We start from the raw sequence: 20,397 nt of genomic DNA, 5'->3' as shown, positions 1-20,397 counted from the left end.
GAGAAGTGAATGAAATAACTTCCATTGTGTGTTTGACTGTTGCATAGATAAAAGCCTCATTAAGTCTCTCCAGTGATTGGAGATAGGTTTTGTTTGGTTTTGTAACAAAGATAGCAAATAGAGGAAAAAAATAAATAACTGTTTTCATATCCTCCTAATCATCAGGAACCTGTATGAGTTTTTAATTAGTGCTGCATTTTCATTAAGTTTGTATCTGTACGTGTTACCGATTCTTTCCTGGATAACATGGAGATAATTATAAGAATCCAGTTTTTCAGTCTCTCACAAAAGGGATGGTGGATATATTTAATCATGATGTAGAAACACTGGCAGCTTTCTCTGAGCCCAGCCTCCCTCTAATTACATTTCTACATTTTAGTAAATTGAAAGGGAAAAATATAGGAACACAATAATTAAAACAAAAGAGGAAGTGAATATTAAAAAGCAGCAGCTGTTTAAGATTCTTACACACAACTGTTTCAAGGACATCAGTTTAATCAGCATCACATCAAACCAAACATCTATGTATACAAAGGCTATAGAAACAGCACCTCCAAAGCCATTTCTACATTAGCATTTGCTGCATCTTTTCATGCAGAATAAACAAACAATCTGTTTCATATCATTCAGATGATCCCGGGGAATTTATACCCCACACGTGTGCACTGGAGGGTTCAGTACTCCCACATGCACACTAGTGTCAAAACTCACATCAGTGCACCACTTTTCAAATCCTCAAGCTCTGAGCAGTTACCTCCATCTGGGAATCAGCACTCTCACTAGTGTCCTCTTTTCTATATGTGCATGTTTACTTCCACATGCACAGCTACAGCAGAGGGCAGGACTGACCTAAGTTAACATTTCATATGACGGATAAAGGGAATTTCATCTTTTTCATGATTCAACTGGATTTAAATTTCCAATTATAAAAAACTGATATTTCAAACTTGTTTGACCACATGAAGAATCCATGTTTCCCAACATTTCCTGAGCTATATAAAAAGGAATACCTATTTAAATGACATGGATAACATTTAAAGTGTGAGAAATCCATCTGTGCTTGATCTAACCAGAAACCCTTGGATCCAAATGCAGTTGCTCAATCAGTTGATTGAAAGGAACATCTCCATTAGCTTCCAGGAGAAGTGAAAGAGGCAAGCTTTTGAGCTTACACAGAGCTCTTCTTTAGCTCTGTAAGCTTGAAAGCTTGTCTCTTTCACCATCAGAAGTTGGTCTAATAAAAGATATTACCTCATCCATCTTGTCTCTCTACTATCTTGAGGCCAACATGGCTATAACAACACTGCAAGCAATTCACTAGAAGTAGTATTTTAGTCTTTCAGCGCTCCCACTACAAGAAATTAAGATCATCACTAGAGACTCAGCATTTCTGGGCATATTTGGAACAAAAGTCAGGTATCAGTCCATTGCAAGATGCAGATGATAAAACTGTATTCACTGCTATTTTTATTCAAGCTACCTAGCTGAAAGTTAGCTCCGTTCTACACATGCTGCAGTCACACTTTTGATAGAAGTGTAGACATACCCTATAATTAAATCTCATGCATCAGCCAGTCATCTGCAGAAATCAGAAAGGAATCTTGCCCCCCCCGCCAAATGTATTCTGGGTCCTCCCCCTGCTTCTTCTGAAGCATCTGATATTGATTCAGCTTGGGACAAGACACCAGATGAGGTGGACCAGTGCTCTTTGGTGATACATAGAATCCGCTCTCTTAGATGCCTGGCAGATGTGTCTTGGTCACATACTCAGGGTTATACTGATTACTTACAACCCTAAATCTGGCAATCTTCCCCCAGAGAAAACTGACAGGGACCTTGGGGAAGGGGGTTCAACTTCCTCGGCAGCCTGGGCTATTGTTTACCTGCTAGGATCATCTGAATACATCTCACTTTATTCCCTACCTCTGCAGAGTCCTCGGGCATTGGTGGTAGTTTCGTCTCTCCTGTTCTCTGCATGGGGCACAGAACAGTTTAGTCTCTTGAGAACTGAAATGCTTTGGTCTAATTAAAGTCATCAGGCTCAATACAGGGGTATTTGGATGATATTTAATGACCTATGATATGCAGGAAGTCAGATTAGATGATCTAATGGTTCCTTCTGGCCTTAAGCTCTAAGAAACCCAGCATGAGCATGCAGAAGGTTGGGCAAAGGGAAGAATTATAGTTATAAGAAAACAGTTCATGGGAGAAAAGTAAATGTGTCATTTCCACAAGTTTTGAATGTTAACTGCAATCCCATGCCATCTAGAATGCAGTTTTATGGCCATTTCTTCATAGTAGGCAGCATGACCTGCTGCTTTGTCACCTTGGGCAGCAGCTTGTGAAATATGAAAAACAAACAGGGTCCAAAGACTGATGATTACTTGGATGAGACCCCTGCAAGGAAAGGAAAGCCCAGCAGGAAATAATAGAGTAGGTGTCACTCTTCTGAGTTAGTACTGGACGTCCTAGCATGGTGCACTGGGTTGTTGGTGATATCATCTTTCAGCTAAGATAAAATGCCAGTGCTCTGATCATTTCTGTTTAATACAGAGCTGAAGTACTTTTAACGATGACAGGCATGTTAGCCATGCAACCTATTTTATGGAATTACCTAACTGTGCTTACAATTTTAATTGGAAACTGGATTCCTTACTTATTGTTACTTACAATCCATTTAGTCTCTGATAAGCACCTGCTGTGTTCCAGTGCAAAAGTACCTGCATTTCAGGGATAGAACAAACAATCCCTATTTAGAATAATCAAAAATGACAACTTACAATATTGTAGACTCTGCCTTAGCTGGCCTTCAGCTTTCATCTAGCTGTTCTCTCCATTCACTGAGAAGTGGAATTTTTAAAACAAAGTCAGATAAGGAACTGCATGTTTCAGATAATTGGTTACAGGATACAAAAGTGTATCCATCTGTAGGATTCCAGTTCAAATCGAGCCTGGGTTGGTAACTGGAAGCCTTCCTTCTCCTTGCACAATGTGTCCCATCAAAAGCTTCCCTGCTTCCTTCCCTCATCTGACGCTACAACAGATATCGAGCTGCACTGTAACAACTTATGAATACTCTACACTGGGGTTGTTTTCCATATGACTATATTAGTTTACAGTAACAGGAGATTGTCTTAAAAAAAAAAAAAACAGAGGCAGCAAGGAAAAGAATGGCTCAAGAGAAGCTACCTCTCTGCAAATGTTTGAGTTGCTAAGGGACGACGACAGGACTATTAGCTTTGCTGGTTCCGACGCCTCTCTATCTAAACTACAAAACTGGTGTGGACCAACTCAGGAAAAGGCAAAAGATCTAAAGTCCTGGGGCTGGTTTATAAAGGAACCCCGTCTGAAGAGGAGGATGCTAATCGTTCGGAAGGAGACCCAAGGACCCGCTGGGGGAGGCTGAAGAAGTCAGGCCTGCCTGGGTTACCGGTAGCAGACAGGGACGCCTTTCGGGAAGAGCAAAAGTCAGATAAGAGCGTCGTTTTAAAATCCTTCTCTCTAGAGGTCGTGTGCCGGCTGCTCCAGTGAACACCACTTGGCCGTCTGGTCCCCGTAGCCCGCTGGGCAGACTCCTAAAGGAAAGAAGGTCACTAGGCCCTGCTTGGTAAGCCAGGGCGATAAGTGGGGTACTACAGGTCAAAGGCTGCGAAAACTAGGACACCTCCCCCTAGCTTGGCTGGACACCTGAGAGGGGGCGCAGGTGCCACTAGCCCTGTAACCATGCAGCCCCCCTTCTCCTCAAGAGCCACCCCCCCCAAACGGCCCCTCCCCCCAGCCAGCCTGCTCCTCACACACACAGACCCCCGCTCCCAGCACTGCAGGCCTCCCACCTCAGCCCAGCTTTCCCGCCTTCGGGCCCGCGGGAGGGGAGAGGAGGGGGGGGCTGCCTACTCCCATGCGCGCGCGCCGCGTTCTCCTCGCTCCCCCCCCACCTCACCTCACCTCACCTCACCTCACCTCAGCGCGTGAGCCTCGGCCGCGGCCGCCACGCTCCCACTCTACTCGACGCCCTTCCCGCCTCCCTGCACGCTGCGCATGCTCAGTGCGTCCCTCTCCACACACCCCCCTCTCCCCGAGCGTGGCGTCGTGGCGCTGAGGGACGGCGTCGCGGCGAGGCCCGGATGTATCGGTTTGGGGCAGTAGGAGGAGACCACAAGGGGACAGCAACAACCAGCGGTACCACCTCAGGTGAGGGGAGGGGAGACCGGATGGCGGAGTAGGGCGAGACCCCAGGATCTCCACAGGGAGGTGTTGGTGGCGCCACACCCCCTCCGAGAGTCGCATGTAGGGCAGCCCCAAGCAGGGACTCACCAGCTGGCTGGGAGTGAGAGATCCGCTCCGCACTGCCCCTCTTTCCATACTGGCTGGTCAAGTGGCACTGCGACAACGGCAGCCCGCTGCTAAATAGTGAGCCATCCTCGCTGAGGGGAACCGAAGGAGAACGGCGCATGTGCCGCAGCGCTGCCAAAATGTGAGCCGCTGAGAGCCGAAACATCGGGGAGGGGCGGACGCATTTGTTGGGAGGAGGGCGCGCATGCGCGCGCAACGCCCGTGGGTGTTGGGAGGGCGCGTGCGCAGCAACGGGAGGCGTCCGCCGGAGTCCGAGATGAGGCAGTGTGCGCGCGCAGCCCCCCTTAGGGTGCCGGAGGAGGAACAGCCAGGCTATCACGCACGCGCACCTTGAAGGGAAGAGCCAGGAGCAGCAACATCCTGCTGCTTCGTGCGCTCAGCGCCTGCGCAGAACGTCGCTGCAGGGACCTGCGGAATAATGATCCTCTGCACCTGCGCAGGGAGAATTGGAGAAGGGAGACATGCTGCCAAATAGTGAGCTCCCGCTGCTTGTATTCTCACAGGGGGCTGGCTGCAGAAAGTGGGGTAGGAGTCCTGGAGGAGGGGCTTTATCCTCACCCACTGCACCTGTCTGGGCCAGGGCCCCTTTGACTCGCTACCCTGCTATAGAACAAAGCTGCTTACAGCAATAGGGGTAACTCACTGAAGCCAGGAGGTAAGAGTCCTGGGGAAGGGGGCCAATAGTTAAACCAGTAAGGATAATGGCGAAGGGGGAACAAGCTGTTGAATCAGCAAGGAGTGAAGTGAGGGAGAGAGGTAACCACCCACTAAAAATAAAAAATAAGGATTGGGTGGCAAGACCAATAGTTAGGAGGGAAATAGATCAGTCAACGAATTCGAGTTGGGAGAAGGGGAACAAGGATTGGCATAAGGAAAGTGAGATGACCAGCAGCTAAACAAACAAAGAGAGTGTGTTGTTGGAGATGGGGGCAGGGGGGAGATGGAAATGACCAATATTCGCTAAACTAATGAGAATTGTGAGGAAAACAGCTAAACCAGCGGGGAAGATTAGTTTTTATATCAGCTTAGTACTGTATTGTAATCTCTCTTAGCAGAATGTCCCAGGCCTGGGACTGTATTAGTGCATCATCACAGTTGATGAAGAGGCAACAGAATTCCTTTTGCTCATGTTAAATATGTTTATAATATGAGCTGATTGCTAGATGTGTTGGTATTTGTTACTGGAATACCTTGATTAGTAATGTAGGCTATTGCAAGTGTAAAATAATTATCTGCATGGCTGTGGTCTGTGAGAAGGAAAGAATTTTTGTAAAAGGAAAATGTATGTCATTTGATCGTGTCTTCACATTTCTGTTACCAGAGTGTGTTAGATGTGATGTGGTTTTGTAATGTCAGAACATCATCATGGCTTATGAAAAGGAATGACTTTTTTGTAAACTAATGTTTGCTGGTTTCTATGTGTTGTCGGTCTGAGATGGTTTGCTGTAAGAAGTATGACGACTTATCATTAGGGCTGCAGATTTGTCACGGCATTATTTTTATCAATTACACTACAGTCATGGTAAATCTAGTACATGTTATGGGTTTAGGAGGAAATGGTGTATAAAGTCACAGTGTGAGGAGGTCAGGTCCTGTCCCTGGGTTGGGAGGTCCTTGGGGTGATGGAGGCGGGAAGAGAGGTGGTTTTCAGAGCGAACTGAACCTGCACTCAGCCCTCAGCAACGGCTCTTATCCTGCAGGACTGACCCAGCTCTCTGCTCCAGCCCTTTGGCTCCTGCCACATTGTGCAGGCGGGGCACTCCCCCTATAACATGTTGCCCCCACCCTTCCTGGCCATGGTGCTGCCGGATCACTTGCCCCAAGGTATGGCAGTCAACGTGGTCAGGCCGTGGTCCAGGGTTAATCAAAGACACAAAGAAAAGTCACCCACAAACAGAAAAATCAAAGCATCTGTGACAAAACTGCAGCCCTAATTATCAATATTCATGGTCAGATGCTTTATGAAAATAAATAGTTTCCTCTGGAAAAGTCAAGTACAATGTATGGGAGACTTGATTCTTTGCTGGTAGACATATACATATATAAAAATGTTTTTTGGTTTTTGTTTTTTTTACCAGAGTGCTAGGCCTGAAATGGCTTGGTTTGATGATGTCACTTGCATCATTGTGATTTATGGAATGAAGACATGTGGCTATGTTTGGGGGGGGTTGTTTTTTTTTATTCACTGGTATATCTAGAGGCCTCAAACTTTGGCAGTATCAATGCATCACTGACAGCCTGTTACTAAATCAGAAATGGTTAGTAATAAAAAACAGGCACATAGTATTAGCCTCGGTAACTACTGTAAAATCTGATGTATGGACTTCAGGAACACTTACTCCTTATTCTGATAAAATTGATATTGAAAAATCAACTTTTATAAACCACATATTTTACTCCTTGATTGGTATTTCTATTATTAAGGTGGTGGTATACTTTTTAAAGCCATAATAGAAAGTTACAAGATGATTTTGGCACCTTTTTTTTTTTTAATATTTCTAAATTTCTTAGGAACATGCTCGATCATTTTTTATATGTGGTCAGTATAGTCAGCAGTAGCCCGCTTCTATAGCTGGAGCTTTATGTAGGATGTCATTGTACTTCTATAGTGGAACTTCATCTTCAAATTGTGGTGGGAACTGTAGTTGGGACACTTTTTTGTTTTGAAACAGTTTCCAGGAGTGGTACCATTGCTGATCCTACATGTTATGGTTGAGCAGTGTCATCAGTTGGAAAACTTACAAAAAAGTCCTACTAGTTCAGTTGAACAGATGTTAGAACTGGTCCGTGATCGAATGTGTATATAAGGCTCTGGCCACCAGAGCCTTTTTTTTTTTTTTTAACTGTGTCAGTTAGACCTGCTGAAAAGTAAAAACAGTTCCAGCTACCAGAACCATCCCTAGATTATTGTTCCATCAGGTCAGCTGAACCAATGTTAGTAATAGTGGAATATTTTTCGGGGTGGGGATGGGAATGTACATTTCTGTAGCATAGCCCGGGCTTTAAATGTACAATGTTAGATTTGTTGTGGGCTGTGTGTCTGTCCTCTATGAATTTTCTAGATCCAAATACAGTATACAATTGGAAGGACTTAGCCGCTTTATTTTTGGTATTCACCCTTCTGTTTAGTATTTGGCTTATGTGACTTGCCATTCCACTGCCTCACACGTTCTCAACCTGTACACTTCAAAGTATCTGGTTCAGTTCTTCTTGGGTGTTTTATTTTTGTAAAAGTTTGACCCAGAGATGGCAAAAGGTATATTTATTGAACTAATAAGAAGCAGTATTAATCTTTGCTTGGAAGAGTCATAGAAGGCTCAAAATGGCTAGGTTCAAAATTGGTGTGTTTCGAAATGTGTGCTGATGAACATCTGCACAGGTTTCTCTCCTCTCCCTCCCTCCCCGCCTCCCCCCCCCCCCCCCCGCCTTTCAGCTTAGTTCTCTGCACAATTGAAGGGTTACATAAGAGCCTGCTGTAATGCTCCAACCTCTGATTACTGCTGCTTGCTATTCAGCGTGAAAAGGGAATCAAACAGAAAATTTTTATTTAGAATAGAAATGATTTATATACTCCGTTTCTGATGCATTGCTTGCTGCCTCACTACTAATTCAGAATCTTGCAGGATGCTACTGGGTTCTCGCATGAACAGTGTACTCAAGAGACTTACTAATGCATCATGTACCCCAAATTCTAAAGATGCATGACACTGCAGAAGGATAACGTAAGATTAAAAATACCCAAGTCTGGGTTTAAAATACGTCTTTGTTTATGAGGCAATTTTAGTCTTCTATTTCAGAAACTTATCTCCAGAGATTTAGCAGAGGTTGTCTCCTCTTCTTGGTTTCACATTCTTACTGCTGGCCCTGTACTGAACTCTGTTGGGATTGGAGGTGGAGGAAAGAGGGTGTTCTGTAAACTTATCTTCCTGTGCTGGTGATATGACTAATAGTCAAGAAAATACATAGCAGACACTGAATGTGCCATTTACTTTATTTATTTTTATAAATTTCTAGGACAAAAAAGATGCAGAACCACTGACTGTGTAGCAAATGCCCAGGAAAGACTTGAGAGTTCATTTTTACACTGTAAGTAAATTCTGTTGCTGATTACGGGAGTTGCATAGCTGCATTCTGTGTGGCAGAGCTGGTCTTGCAGCTTTGGGAGTGTTGGATTAATAAAGAAGCTAGCAGCACAGAAGGAATTAAACATTCAAACAATAACCCTTAACTGGACATGTTGTTCTAGTTACTACTTTGGAAGAGACTAACAAAATATTGCTAGCTGCAGTGTTGCCTACTGCTGTAGGAGCAAGTACTAGTATTTCTATACTCTTCTGTAGACATTAGTGTTCTTACTTCTTAGCCTGTAATGTATATAATATTCTGTCCATTACACAGTACGGTTATAGTCACTTCAAATTGCATTAGTAATAAACCCAGTGTGTACATTGTTGATGTTGACTATCTTTTTTTGGTACAGAAAAGGTTGAATTAATTTGACCTACTGTATTTGACATGGTCCATCTAAAGCAATTTCCAGTGCTCTTTTTACAAAGCTCCAGCTTGCTCTAATAACAAAAAATCCTTGTATGCAGACATTGGGAGAATGGACTACAGAATAAAAGCAGAATATTTACACTTAAAAAATAGCAGGTGAACATGCTCACTAGTTACTACTACAACCAGTTTAAATATTTTGGAATCTCATTATTCACTAAATTGCACTTTGTCTGAAATATGGTAGAATCTAAAAAAGACTGAATTCTTGCAACTGTTACACTTTCAGGAGCCTCATAGCTCAAATGTCATCAGAGGTATAAATCTATTTAAATTATGACATGGACTTTGAAATTATGGTATACTTAAAAAAGACACTGAGTTTGGGTCAGAGTGACCCAATCACACATTCTTATCTGTTGGGGTTGGTGCAGCTGAAATTGACAGCTGTACTGCTAAAGGGTCAGATCTTTCTGAAAATCTACAATAGATGTCTGCTATCAAATCTGAAACAACCCCCCACTGGCAACATCTACACCAGTGGTTTTCAACCTGCGGGCCGCTTGTGGCCCAGTCAGCACACAGCTACAGCCCATATGACATCCTCAGTGCCATACAGGTAGTACAGGGATCGGCAACCTTTGGCACGAGGCCTGTCAGGGAAATCTTCTGGCGGGCTGAGACGGTTTGTTTACCTGCAGCATCCGCAGGTTCGGCTGATCGCAACTCCCGCTGGCCGCAGTTCACTGTTAGAACATAAGAATGGCCGTACTGGGTCAGACCAAAGGTTCATCTAGCCCAGTATCCTGTCTACTGACAGTGGCCAATGCCAGGTGCCCCAGAGGTAGTGAACCGAACAGGTAATGATCAAGTGATCTCTCTCTCCTGCCGTCCATCTCCACCCTCTGACAAACAGAGACTAGGGACACCATTCCTTACCCATCCTGGCTAATAGCGGATTTAACCTCCATGAATTTATCTAGTTCTCTTTTAAACGCTGTTATAGTCCTAGCCTTCACAACCTCCTCAGGCAAGGAGTTCCACAAGTTGACTGTGCGCTGTGTGAAGAAGAACTTCCTTTTATTTGTTTTAAATCTGCTGCCCATTAATTTCCCAGCACATCCGTTGGCCCACACCACTTCCCACAGCCCCCATTGGCCTGGAGCGGCGAACCGCAGCCAGTGGGAGCTGCGATCGGCCGAACCTGCAGATGCTGCAGGTAAACAACCATCCCGGCCCGCCAGTGGATTTCCCTGATGGGCCGCATGCCAAATGTTGCCGATCCCTGAGGTAGTATATATATTGTATGGATGCGATCCTCATAACCCATAGAGAGCTGGATATGCTGCCCACAGTGGTAATTAGGCTGAGAATCACTGATCTACACAAATAAACAGGCTCTTACAGATAAGTGAGGTGGTAAGTGAGACAGGTGAACTGTGATGTAATGGTCTTTAGCACTAGCACTTGTCATTTACACTTTGAAAAACCATTTTATCTTCCAGCAGAGTCAGAGAGAGATGGAAGAGTTATACCATCTTAGAAACAAAGATATAATAAAAGTGAACTGTAAACCAGTAGATTTGGAGCTGAGGCCCTCCCTCCCTCCTTCCTTTGAGTTACAAGTTTTGGTTGCACCCCCTCCAACCCAGCCAAAAATAGAAACATGTAAGGCTGGGTGGCCACTGAGGTGAGTTGGGGGTGGAGTTGGTGCTCCCTTCCCAAGACCCCCTAGGGGACACACCCCACAGTTTGGAAACCTCTGCCTAAGTCAAACCCAAGAAGAGAACCACTTGTGGGTTAAATGTTGCTACTCTAGGGTCCTGTCTCTTCGGTTTCAGGATTGCATTACATGACACCATAGTCTTCATGTTTTCACCACCTAAGCTTACATTGTGTAAAGTGTCAGACCTCAAGGAGTTGTGCATAATAATTGAATCAGTATCAATCAGTCAGGTAAAGGGATTTTTAGAATCCACTGTGGAGTGTTTACAAAAATCTGAAAACTGTATTGCAGTTTTTAGTTTGTATTTGCCTGCCATTTTTCATGCTAGCTATTAAGTGTCTGTCCTTTCATTCTGAAATATCTTCCACTGGGCAGAGAACCTTGTCTACCTTTCCTAAGTATGAGGAGCATAGTCAGTCAGTGCAAGTGTTTGGAAGTCCAAAGGTTTGATTGGAGTCTTGCTGGTACAGTTACGTAACTGCCTTATAGATATTTGCTCTCCTTCAGGCAAGATTGCAGTGCATTTGTATGCAAATTAAATTTCCAATTCCAAATGAAATGACATCCATTCAATTTATGTACCTTTAGAATTAAGCAAGAAAAATAAAAATTACAGTAAAGTTCTAACATGATCTCCTGAATAAAAGCATTTTAAAGTAACCTTAATTTTAGTGACTGCTCCTTTAAAAGGCAAATGGAACGTTCAGAGTATTTTGAGACCATTTATGATGGACTTGCCCACTGTTGTCAAGAGAGCAGAAAAAGCGTTACAAGTCCTACTGAGCTAACGGAGACTTGTCTTTTAACCTATGTTTAACCTGATGTTCACAGTTGCACTATCTAGTCTCCGTGTTGCATGTATGTGGTTAGCAGACATCTGGTGTCTCTAGTTCTGTGTAACGTGCAACATGGCTATATAACATTGGGACTCAGTGGGATGTGAAAGAGAAGGAGGAAGATGACATTAGGCTGACCAGATAGCAAGTGTGAAAAATCAGGATGGGGTGGGGGTAATAGCAGCCTATATAAGAGAGAGCCCCAAATATTAGGACTGTCCCTATAAAATTGGGACATCTGGTCACTCTAGATGACATAGAAAAGTAAAAGGAAAAATTAATTCTGGTTTCTGTTTGAGAATGATGGAGAAATGGACTTTGAAGACTTTATATAAAAAAAAAAAAAAAGCAAGCTGGATTGATATGGGGATAGTCTTTTGAGGCTAGACGTAAGGAAAAAAGAGGAAAGCTTAAGTGTCCCCCTTTTCCCCCTTCCCCACCCAAAAAGAATCTGACTAAAAGAATATCACAATGATCTCCATGCTGTCCTTTTTGCTTTAGAAAGGTGAACTGAATTCTTTGTGCAGCCAACAATTTAAATATATTTTAAAATAAAAATAGCTGGAAAATCAGTTCCCCATAATTTAAATCGTGGCAGGTAAGTAAAGTCCCTTACGGTTTTCTTTCCCTTCTGCAAGTGATAATATCATTAATGTCAAATGCAGTACACAGAATGCAGCACCAAACTCTGCTTTAAGTGTTAATGATATAAACAGATGCAGGAGAAATACAATAGTTTCCCTTGTGCAGTCTTTTGTGAAACTATCTAAAAACTCATTAAAGTAATACACACAGAGCCTGTACTTCCTGAAGTCAGATCTTACCTTTGTCAAGCCAGCTGGATGCAAAGTTGCATGATTAGTATCTGCAAATTTGGATCTATGTGAATGCCACAATTTTGTGTCAGTTGCAGGGTTCTTAATTCAGTTCTGAAATGTGATTATACTTGAATCCTGTGGACTGGGCATTATACCCTAAGGTCTGGCTAGAAAAAATCAGCTTTTTTTTTAGCAAACATGGGCATACTTAAGATTCATTGTGTAAGAAAGCAAGACTACTGATTTGAAGTAAATTCAGGAGGTTTTGAAGTGGAAAGCACTGGCCAATTTGATTTTTTTCTATCTTTGTGTCTGATAAGGTCACATTTAACAAAACAAACAAACAAAAAAAAGTACATGCAACCTGGGAGGGTGCACCACTCCCGCCGTTAGAGAGTAACGCTTATGTCCTGTAAAGCAGAAGGGCCAACAAAGTGCTAGCTGATAGCAAATTGCAGAACTCTGACAAGCATAATTTTCAGTCCCTGAAAAGCTCTGAATGCTTTTGATTAACATGACATTGGGCGGGGGGGCGGAGGTTCAATGGCAGGAGCTTGTTGGGCATCTTGAAGGCTGATGTGTGGCTGAAGGTGATGATCTTGCAAGAGTAGAAGGTTTTGGAACAATATACAGGCTGCTGCTACCAGTATGTTTCCAGGTTAAGAAGCCTCCTACCACCTTGGGGAATATTGTGGTAGAAATATGCTCTGTGGGAAATGAGTATCCTGGGCAATTTATGGACTTATACTTTTATTAACAAGTTTTTTGTTATACGCTTATATGTAACATCAAGTAATGAATGTGTGTACTCTGTTAAAAAGATTCAAGTGGATGAGAGTAGAAGAAAAGGCAAATACCTGGTAAAAACAAAATAGTGAGTTAGCCACTGAAATTCTTTAATGTTAGTGTTGAAACTTTTTTAAACTTTGCACTATTCTTTAGGTTTTGATTTCTTTTTACTTGTTTGTTTGTGAGAGTAATGATTATGGTTTTTACTTCCTTCTACGGTTTAGCCCAACAAAGCAAATATCTAAGTTAAGATTTCATCCTTCACTTTGCCTTCTTGTTCTTAGGTATAGAAGAGAAGCTCACAAGATTAGTGATGATACATACCAGAGTGAAATTTACCTTTTCACCATTAAGAGCCTGAATTATTAAAAACATTATGTGCTGGTCAGAACTTCCTCCATTCTGGTTTATACCTAGAATGCCTGAATTTTACATTAATAATGTTCTTTGTATGTTTTCACTGGCTTTGGGCATTGCAGTTTTGCTATATGTTTGCTCTTATTGGTGGTTAAAGGCTTTTGTGTTTTATTGGGTGGGGGGGAGGAGTTCTTGTGGCTTGGATCCCAAATATGATTTCTACTTCTTTCTGATTGATCTCAATTAAGGGTATATGTCACTTCCCCAAGACAAGGATTCAGTATTTTAATTCAGGTTTACTGGAATTCTTCTGGAAACCTGATGTCTCATTCACTATTAATTTTAGTAGAATGTTTCTCCAGTTTTTTAATCTCGTTCTTTTTCACTTTATAATAGCGCTACTATTTGATATTAACTTCCTTCTCCTTACTATATAAAACAAGACTGTTGCTTCTCCACTTCTAGCTGAAGGAGCCATTGACCCTATGATTTTCCTGGCCTTGGTTGTCCTGTGTTGTAGCACAAAATGCTTCTAAGAGATGCATTGGACATGGGTTACTTAAAAATATGAACATATTCTTTATTGGACTAATCCATAATCAAATGCTGTAATGCTTTGGGCAAGTATGAGTCATTCCTGTGCTAGGTTTCGGAGTGGTAGCCGTGTTGGTCTGTATCAGAAAAAACAACGAGGAGTCCTTGTAGCACCTTAGAAACTAACATGTATTTGGGCATAAGCTTTAATGGGCTAAATCCACTTCATCAGATGCATGGAGTGAAAAATACAGTAAGCAGTATATATATATATATATTACAGCACATGAAAAGATGGGCGTTGCCTTACCAAGTGGGGGGTCAGTGCTAACAAGGCCAATTCAGTTCAGGTGGAAGTGGACCATTCCCAGCAATTGACAAGAAGGTGCAAGTATCAACAGAGGGAAAATTACTTTTTGTCGTGACCCATCCACTCCCAGTCTTTATTCAGACCTAATTTGATGGTGTCCAGTTTGCAAATTAATTCCAGTTCTGAAGTTTCTTGTTGGAGTCTGTTTTTGGAGTTTTTTTTGTTGAAGAATTGCCACCTTTAAGTCTGTTATTGAGTGTCCAGGGAGATTGAAGTGCTCTCCTACTTGTTTTTGAACGTTACAGTTCTTGATGTCTGATTTGTCCATCCATTCTTTTGCATGGAGACTGTCCGGTTTGGCCAGTGTACATGGCAGAGGGGCATTGCTGGCACATGATGGCATATATCACATTGGTAGATATGCAGGTGAACGAGCCCCTGATGGTGTGGCTGATGTGGTTAGGTCCTATGATAGTGTCCCTTGAATAGATATGTGGACAGAGTTGGCAGTGGGGTTTGTTACAGGGATTGGTTCCTGGGTTAGTGTTTTTGTTGTGTGGATCTACAACCTATCCTGAAGGACGATCCCTCACTCTCACAGACCTTGGGAGACAGGTCAGTCCTTGCTTACAGACAGCCCCCCCACCTGAAGCAAATAAACACCACCCAACAAGAACACACAGCAGCTCTGGTCCTTCCTCTTAAAGGAAAAGTGGTGCCTTCTGTTCTGTTTCCCTGCTCCTTTCTGTCCCTTCTGCAAAAGAGGAGCAGTTCCTGCAACCCTGATTTCTGCCTCTCTTCTGAAAAACAGCAAGTGGCTCAAGTGCAATTCTGCTCTTTTCTTCCTCCCATCTATCAAGGGCATTGATGGCTTCCCTAGTCCAACTCTTCCCACTCACCTGGGTTTTCAAACTCTTGGTTAGCTAGGATTTACCCAATCCTCAATCTAGTTATTGAAAAGCACTCAAACACTATAATCCAGATCCCCACATCACTACTTTAAAATGGATATTCATTTTATTTTGAACAAATGTGATGAAGAAACCACCATTTTTATTTTTTTTTGGTTCCATGACTGATCACACTTTCTAATTCTAGACTTAAAAGCTGTGATAAAATTGGTTTTGTGGACTGTTCTATTTTTCTACCACTTCATGCAGTTATCTTGTTTGGTGCTTGTTTGAAAGAAGACTTGAGCTCCTGCAGATTGTTTTGCAGACACTTGCAAGGATATTTCTCTAGTTTGTACTCTAATAATATTGGTTTTGTCAGATGTTGATCAACTCTGCCTGAAGCTTGCTTAAATAGAAGATGTATTGGAAACTAATAGAAGGAAACCAGCGGCAATACATCAGTTTACTAGTTAGTCTTTTTCTAAATATTATAGAGACTTATTCTGCCTAACATCAGTAGGCTTCTGAAAACTCCTTTGTTAGTAGAGTTCAGTAGATCCCGAAGTTATGATGTTGCAGGTGAAACAAGTGGCTTTAAAATTACCCCTGTCACTTTGCAAAATTATTGTCCAGAGAAAAAGTTTATAACTGAATTATTAACTTCTAAAAGAGGCTGCCATTGGAAACATTGATGTAGTCACAAGATCTGACTCTTTTGTGTTCATATCCCACCTGGGTAAAGGTGGGACAGACTCTTTTTTCTGTACTACATATAAGACTTAACACACAATTTTAGGGGAGTGGTAGAACAGTGCCGTAGCAGAAGGTAAACATCAAATTCTCTTAATATGCAACTTTAGTCTGTCTCAATTGTATCTGAGCACCTCTCAAGCATTTAAAAAGAGAAATATTCTATCTTCCTATTCCGTGGGGAAAATAGTTCAGTTAATTTATATGACTTTCTATTTTGTGTGTGGGAAAAATTCAAAGGAAACCCACGTCAAAGAGATTAGTTTTAAGTTTAGTTCTAAAAATGGTCAGATTCATGGTCATTCTTCTGGTGGAGTAAGTTCATGTAGCCCTGTAAATTCTGTCTCCAATGCTCACTCGCAAGCCTCCACTCCATTGTTGTGAAATGTAGCTGTTGGGAGAGGTGATTTCTTGGGTAACAGAAGCCAATCCCAGGGAGGGCTTTGAATGTTGGGACAGAGACCTTGAACTGGACTCTTAACTGGAAGCCCATGCAAAGGGCAGAGCTGTGGGGTGATATGTTAACAGTGAGTTGTGTTCTCATTTTGGACCATTGGATTTTTTTTTATAGTGTTTTGCTTCATTCCTAGATATTATTTTTAGTACTGTATTCCGAAGATCTTGAATGCATGCTGCGTCATCGCCAGTCTGTGTGTGATTAGAAGTGATGCACTTGTCTAGCCCTTTGCAACCGGTAGCATAAAGGAAACCAGAAAAAGCCCAAGGCTGTGACTCAGTTTAACAACTTGAGAACAAAAGCCCTTGCTGGCAGGATTGTTATAAGGAGGCAGGTTCCTTCTTCCTACCATCGATCTCCTCAGTCTTGCCTTAGTTTAGCTTTAGTCATCTGCTGTTCGCCCAGTTGTGATTTTTAGTTAAACACTGAGAAAGCAAAGCTGTGGTGCTGTTTCCTTTGATGTAAAGGAGATATGGAATTCTGGTCTTGTCTGCATATTGCTGCCTCACCAGTTCTAATGAATTCATGTGAATTTTGACAATTGAGCCTCTAGGGACTCTACAGATGTGCTTTGAAGGAAGAGAAGCAGTTAATAGAAAAGCTTGAACTTTTTAAAAAAGGTATTTTGACACTCTTAAACTAAGTTTTTAAAGGTAGAAAGTTAGCAAATGAAAACATAATCGGCTGCCAGTCTTTAGGGCTTTCCAAGGAAACCCACATGTTTGGGTTCTGTCTTGATAATATTCTGGTAAATTGATCCTTTCCCTTCCTATGCTCTCTCAATAAAAAAAAATTCTGTGTGTCCAGACTAGGTGGTGGCAAGAATTTAATGCAATGTATTTAACCAGATTACATGTGCTTGTTGCAGATTTTATTTTATGCATCTTAAAGTCACGCAGATTCCAGACTCTCCTATTACCTCAGTAACTCAGCGGGCTAGTTAATAGAGGAGGGATGCTTCTATTGCACACTATGCCAGGGACTATTATAGAAATGAGTTGGCATGAAGTTATTTTAAATAAATTAAAATAACAACATGGTGTCTATCCAATGCTCTTAAAACACCATTAACAATACAGAATAGCATGTCTGGGCAGTTGTGATTTAAGGGCGCACGTTCAACTTAGTCACATCTCTGTCTGAATATTTTTGACCTGGATAACTGTGACTGAAAGAAACTAGCACAAAAACAAACAAATTGTGTAGTTTGTTCACTCTTCCTCCTGTATACTCAGTTTCTCCCTTGATGAAAAATCCTGATGTTTGTAGGGTTATTAAGTGTGTAAAAAGGAATATCATTAGCAAATGGTTCTGATTCGCTTATACACTCAGAGAGACTATTGGACTGAGACCGGCAACCAGTTCACTGGAACCTAGAGTGACATGCAGAGGTTTTTGGGCTCTGAGAGAGCATTCATGTTTTGATTTTTTTTTTTTTTATTAATGCAAATAATCAACTGAATTTTCCAAAGGACACTTCTCTCCTTACTGTGATGATATCACTTTTCTAATCTCTTTTCCTGCCTATGAACATCACTATTGCCAGCCTCCAAAGATTAAAAATTGTGAGATTGACCACAAAATCATGTGTTGTCTTTTGATTTTTTTTTTAACTCCCTCTGCCTATCCTGTGTGTGTGTGTAACAATTAGTGTTGCCTTCTCTTCCAAATGTATTGGGTAGGTGACTTTTGACTCTCACTGCAGGAGCTTTTACCCTCTCATCCACCTGTCCTTTGCCTAGAATTAATTTTGCCCCCCACCAGCCTCCAGATCAGTTCTGTACCCTCCCCCCTTTAAGTTCAGCCTCCCAGCCTCACTGCAGCTCCTCCTAAGGTTTTTCACACACATCTCAACCCCCAGGCCTGAAGGGTGCTGTAGCAGGGTCCCCTCTTCCCTTCCATGTTGGGAGGGCAACAGTTCCAGGGGCTCTTCACCCCCTTCTGCCTCTTCGCATGCTTGGTGTTGCAGGGAGAGAGCGAGGAGGAGCAGAGGAGCCCTGTTCATTGCTTACAGGAGGGTCAGGGAGGGAGTAGATGCACCTTAAACAACTATTTCTCCTGCTGACACCTCTCCTGGGAGAGAACGGCTTCAGGTTGCTGTGGGGATGGGGAGAGGGAGAAAAGGAGAGTTCTTCCTACATCAGTCCTGATTGGTGGCTCTGTTCCAGCGGGTGAGAAGTTGGGGAAGGCAGCCAATCAGAGGATGTTTTTCCCCTTCCCAGGCTGGGCTCAGATTCATGTTAGGGCCAGAGTTGCTCACATAGTAATGAAATGAACTCTAGCTCTAGCCAGAATCCCAACACTGGGGGGGAAAAAATCATGAGAGTTGCCAGTACTGGAACACATTGGATGCAAACTCTGTATCTCCACCACATGCGTCTGATGAAGTGGGTATTCACCCACGAAAGCTTATGCTCCAGTACTTCTGTTAGTCTGTAAGGTGCCACAGGACTCTCTGTCGCTTTTTACAGATCTAGACTAACACGGCTATCCCTCTGATATTTGAAACTCTGTATCTGATTACCATTTTGATTCCCAATAATTCTTCCTTGGTACTTAGTTAAGAGGAAGAGGTCTGTAAGGTCTTCAGTGTTTGATCGTTACAGAATGCAAAGGAGGCTGAAGTGCAAATAAATAAATAAATAAACTGAGCTATCTAGCTCCTGTTTGGCATAAATGGATCCCTCACTCTACCTTAGAAAAGGAGAACCCTAGCTGACATGGAATGAGTTAAATTTCTGCACATCCCCATACCCTTATTTCTCCATAATTGGCATGTTTACTTCATAGAATTTTGCACATTACTGTATTTCAGTTTTCCAGAAGGAAAAGTCTCTGGTTGTTAAAGGATGTTTTCACCTTTCTGAGCTTTATATTAGAAGGAATAATCTGTCTAATGTGGCAAGTGCTTTAAGGTGAAAAACTATCCATTTTATTAATACAAAATGCTTGCTTTCCACAATTTCCCTGCATACCACCATGTTACAAATGTTTGTCATGCACTCTAAAAATTAGACAGCAAAAGGCTTACTACAAACTATTTCTTCAAATCTGCCTTTTCTTTGCAGCATAATTTGCTTTCCTATCTGGTAGGAGAGGTTGTAATAATAATCGGCAGCAGCAGTATCACTTGAACAGTCATTAGCAAAGACCATGTGAAAGCTTTGCTGCTTAATCCGTGGTTGCTTTCTTCTGTGTGCACTCCAAGTGGGGAAAAGCGGACATGATTTCAGCAATGTTGTTTAAGAGGTGCATTTAATTCTGCAAGTTCCTTCTCTCATTAGATAATCTTGCATCCCACTTTGAGTCTATTACTTGGCTTCTTGTCCTTTTTTTTTTTTTTTTTTTTTTTTTTTTTTTACAGCACCAAGTTCAAGCTCTTCATCCTCATTTTCAAGTCTGTGTATAATCTTGCTCACAATTATGTGTCTTTTCATTTGCTCCTACTTCTTCCAATCCTCTTGCCCTGTTGCTCCTGTTTTTTCCATTCCTCCCTCTTCACATTGTCATTCTTGAAACATCCTTTCTCTTCCTGTCCACCAAGCATCCCCCCTCTAATTTTTCAAATACCTCATTAAATCCATTTCTTTTATAAACTCTTCAAGGGATAATATAGGGGATTGGATTCGAATCGCCTCTGGGCTGGAAATGTAACTGTTTGTAAAACACCTTGTAAATTTATAGTGATCATCAATGATAATTGATGTCTAAAGAAATACAAACTGAGAAACTGTTATTTGAAAAACAACCCCTTAGAGACTTTTGGTAGCCTTTCCTGGAATGATTAATTCATTTTGTTTGGGGTTTCTCCTCTTTCCCCAGTTCAAACTTCCGCTGTTCACAAAGTTAGTTTTTCTGCATACTCCTCAGTAAATGGGGTATGAGCTGCTGGGGTTTCTAGACACAGCCACTGGGTCAGGAGATGATCAATAGGTCAGGATGGCAAGGGAGCATTTCCTCATGCATTGAAAGAGGTCAATTTACAATTGCCTGTGAAAGTTTTTGCATCTAAAAGCAGTTGTGTACAAGGCAAGACCTATTCTGTATCTTAACCTTTGCACTGATTGTATTCTACTA

The 20,397-nt window shown here is 42.1% G+C and overlaps 1 protein-coding gene and 1 long non-coding RNA gene across 27 annotated transcripts in view; one reads left to right on the top strand and one right to left on the bottom strand.

Moving 5' to 3' along the window:
• Positions 1-477: 477 nt before the first annotated feature.
• On the bottom strand, positions 478-4,454 carry LOC122172606 (uncharacterized). The gene is made up of 2 exons (XR_006173054.2): positions 4,315-4,454; positions 478-3,575 (listed from the first exon to the last, which is right to left on the bottom strand). It is a non-coding gene; the product is annotated as an uncharacterized LOC122172606 (long non-coding RNA).
• SPOP (speckle type BTB/POZ protein) overlaps positions 4,052-20,397 on the top strand; it is a 47,135-nt gene continuing 30,789 nt past the window's right edge. For 6 of the 26 annotated variants that reach the window (XM_024100836.3, XM_008162662.4, XM_065577332.1 and 3 more), the window contains exons 1-2: positions 4,052-4,191; positions 8,368-8,439. The gene's annotated coding sequence lies outside the window, so the exon portion shown is untranslated. Of the gene's footprint in view, positions 5,009-8,367; positions 8,440-20,397 lie in introns of all 26 variants that reach the window. The other 20 variants (XM_042844502.2, XM_065577334.1, XM_065577342.1 and 17 more) reach the window with 15 other exon arrangements.

This window comes from Chrysemys picta, chromosome 24, assembly GCF_011386835.1.
Source record: "Chrysemys picta bellii isolate R12L10 chromosome 24, ASM1138683v2, whole genome shotgun sequence".
Taxonomy (NCBI): Eukaryota; Metazoa; Chordata; order Testudines; family Emydidae; genus Chrysemys; species Chrysemys picta.
The sequence above is the reverse complement of the archived record's forward strand: the minus strand, read 5'-3'. Positions and strand labels throughout refer to the sequence as shown.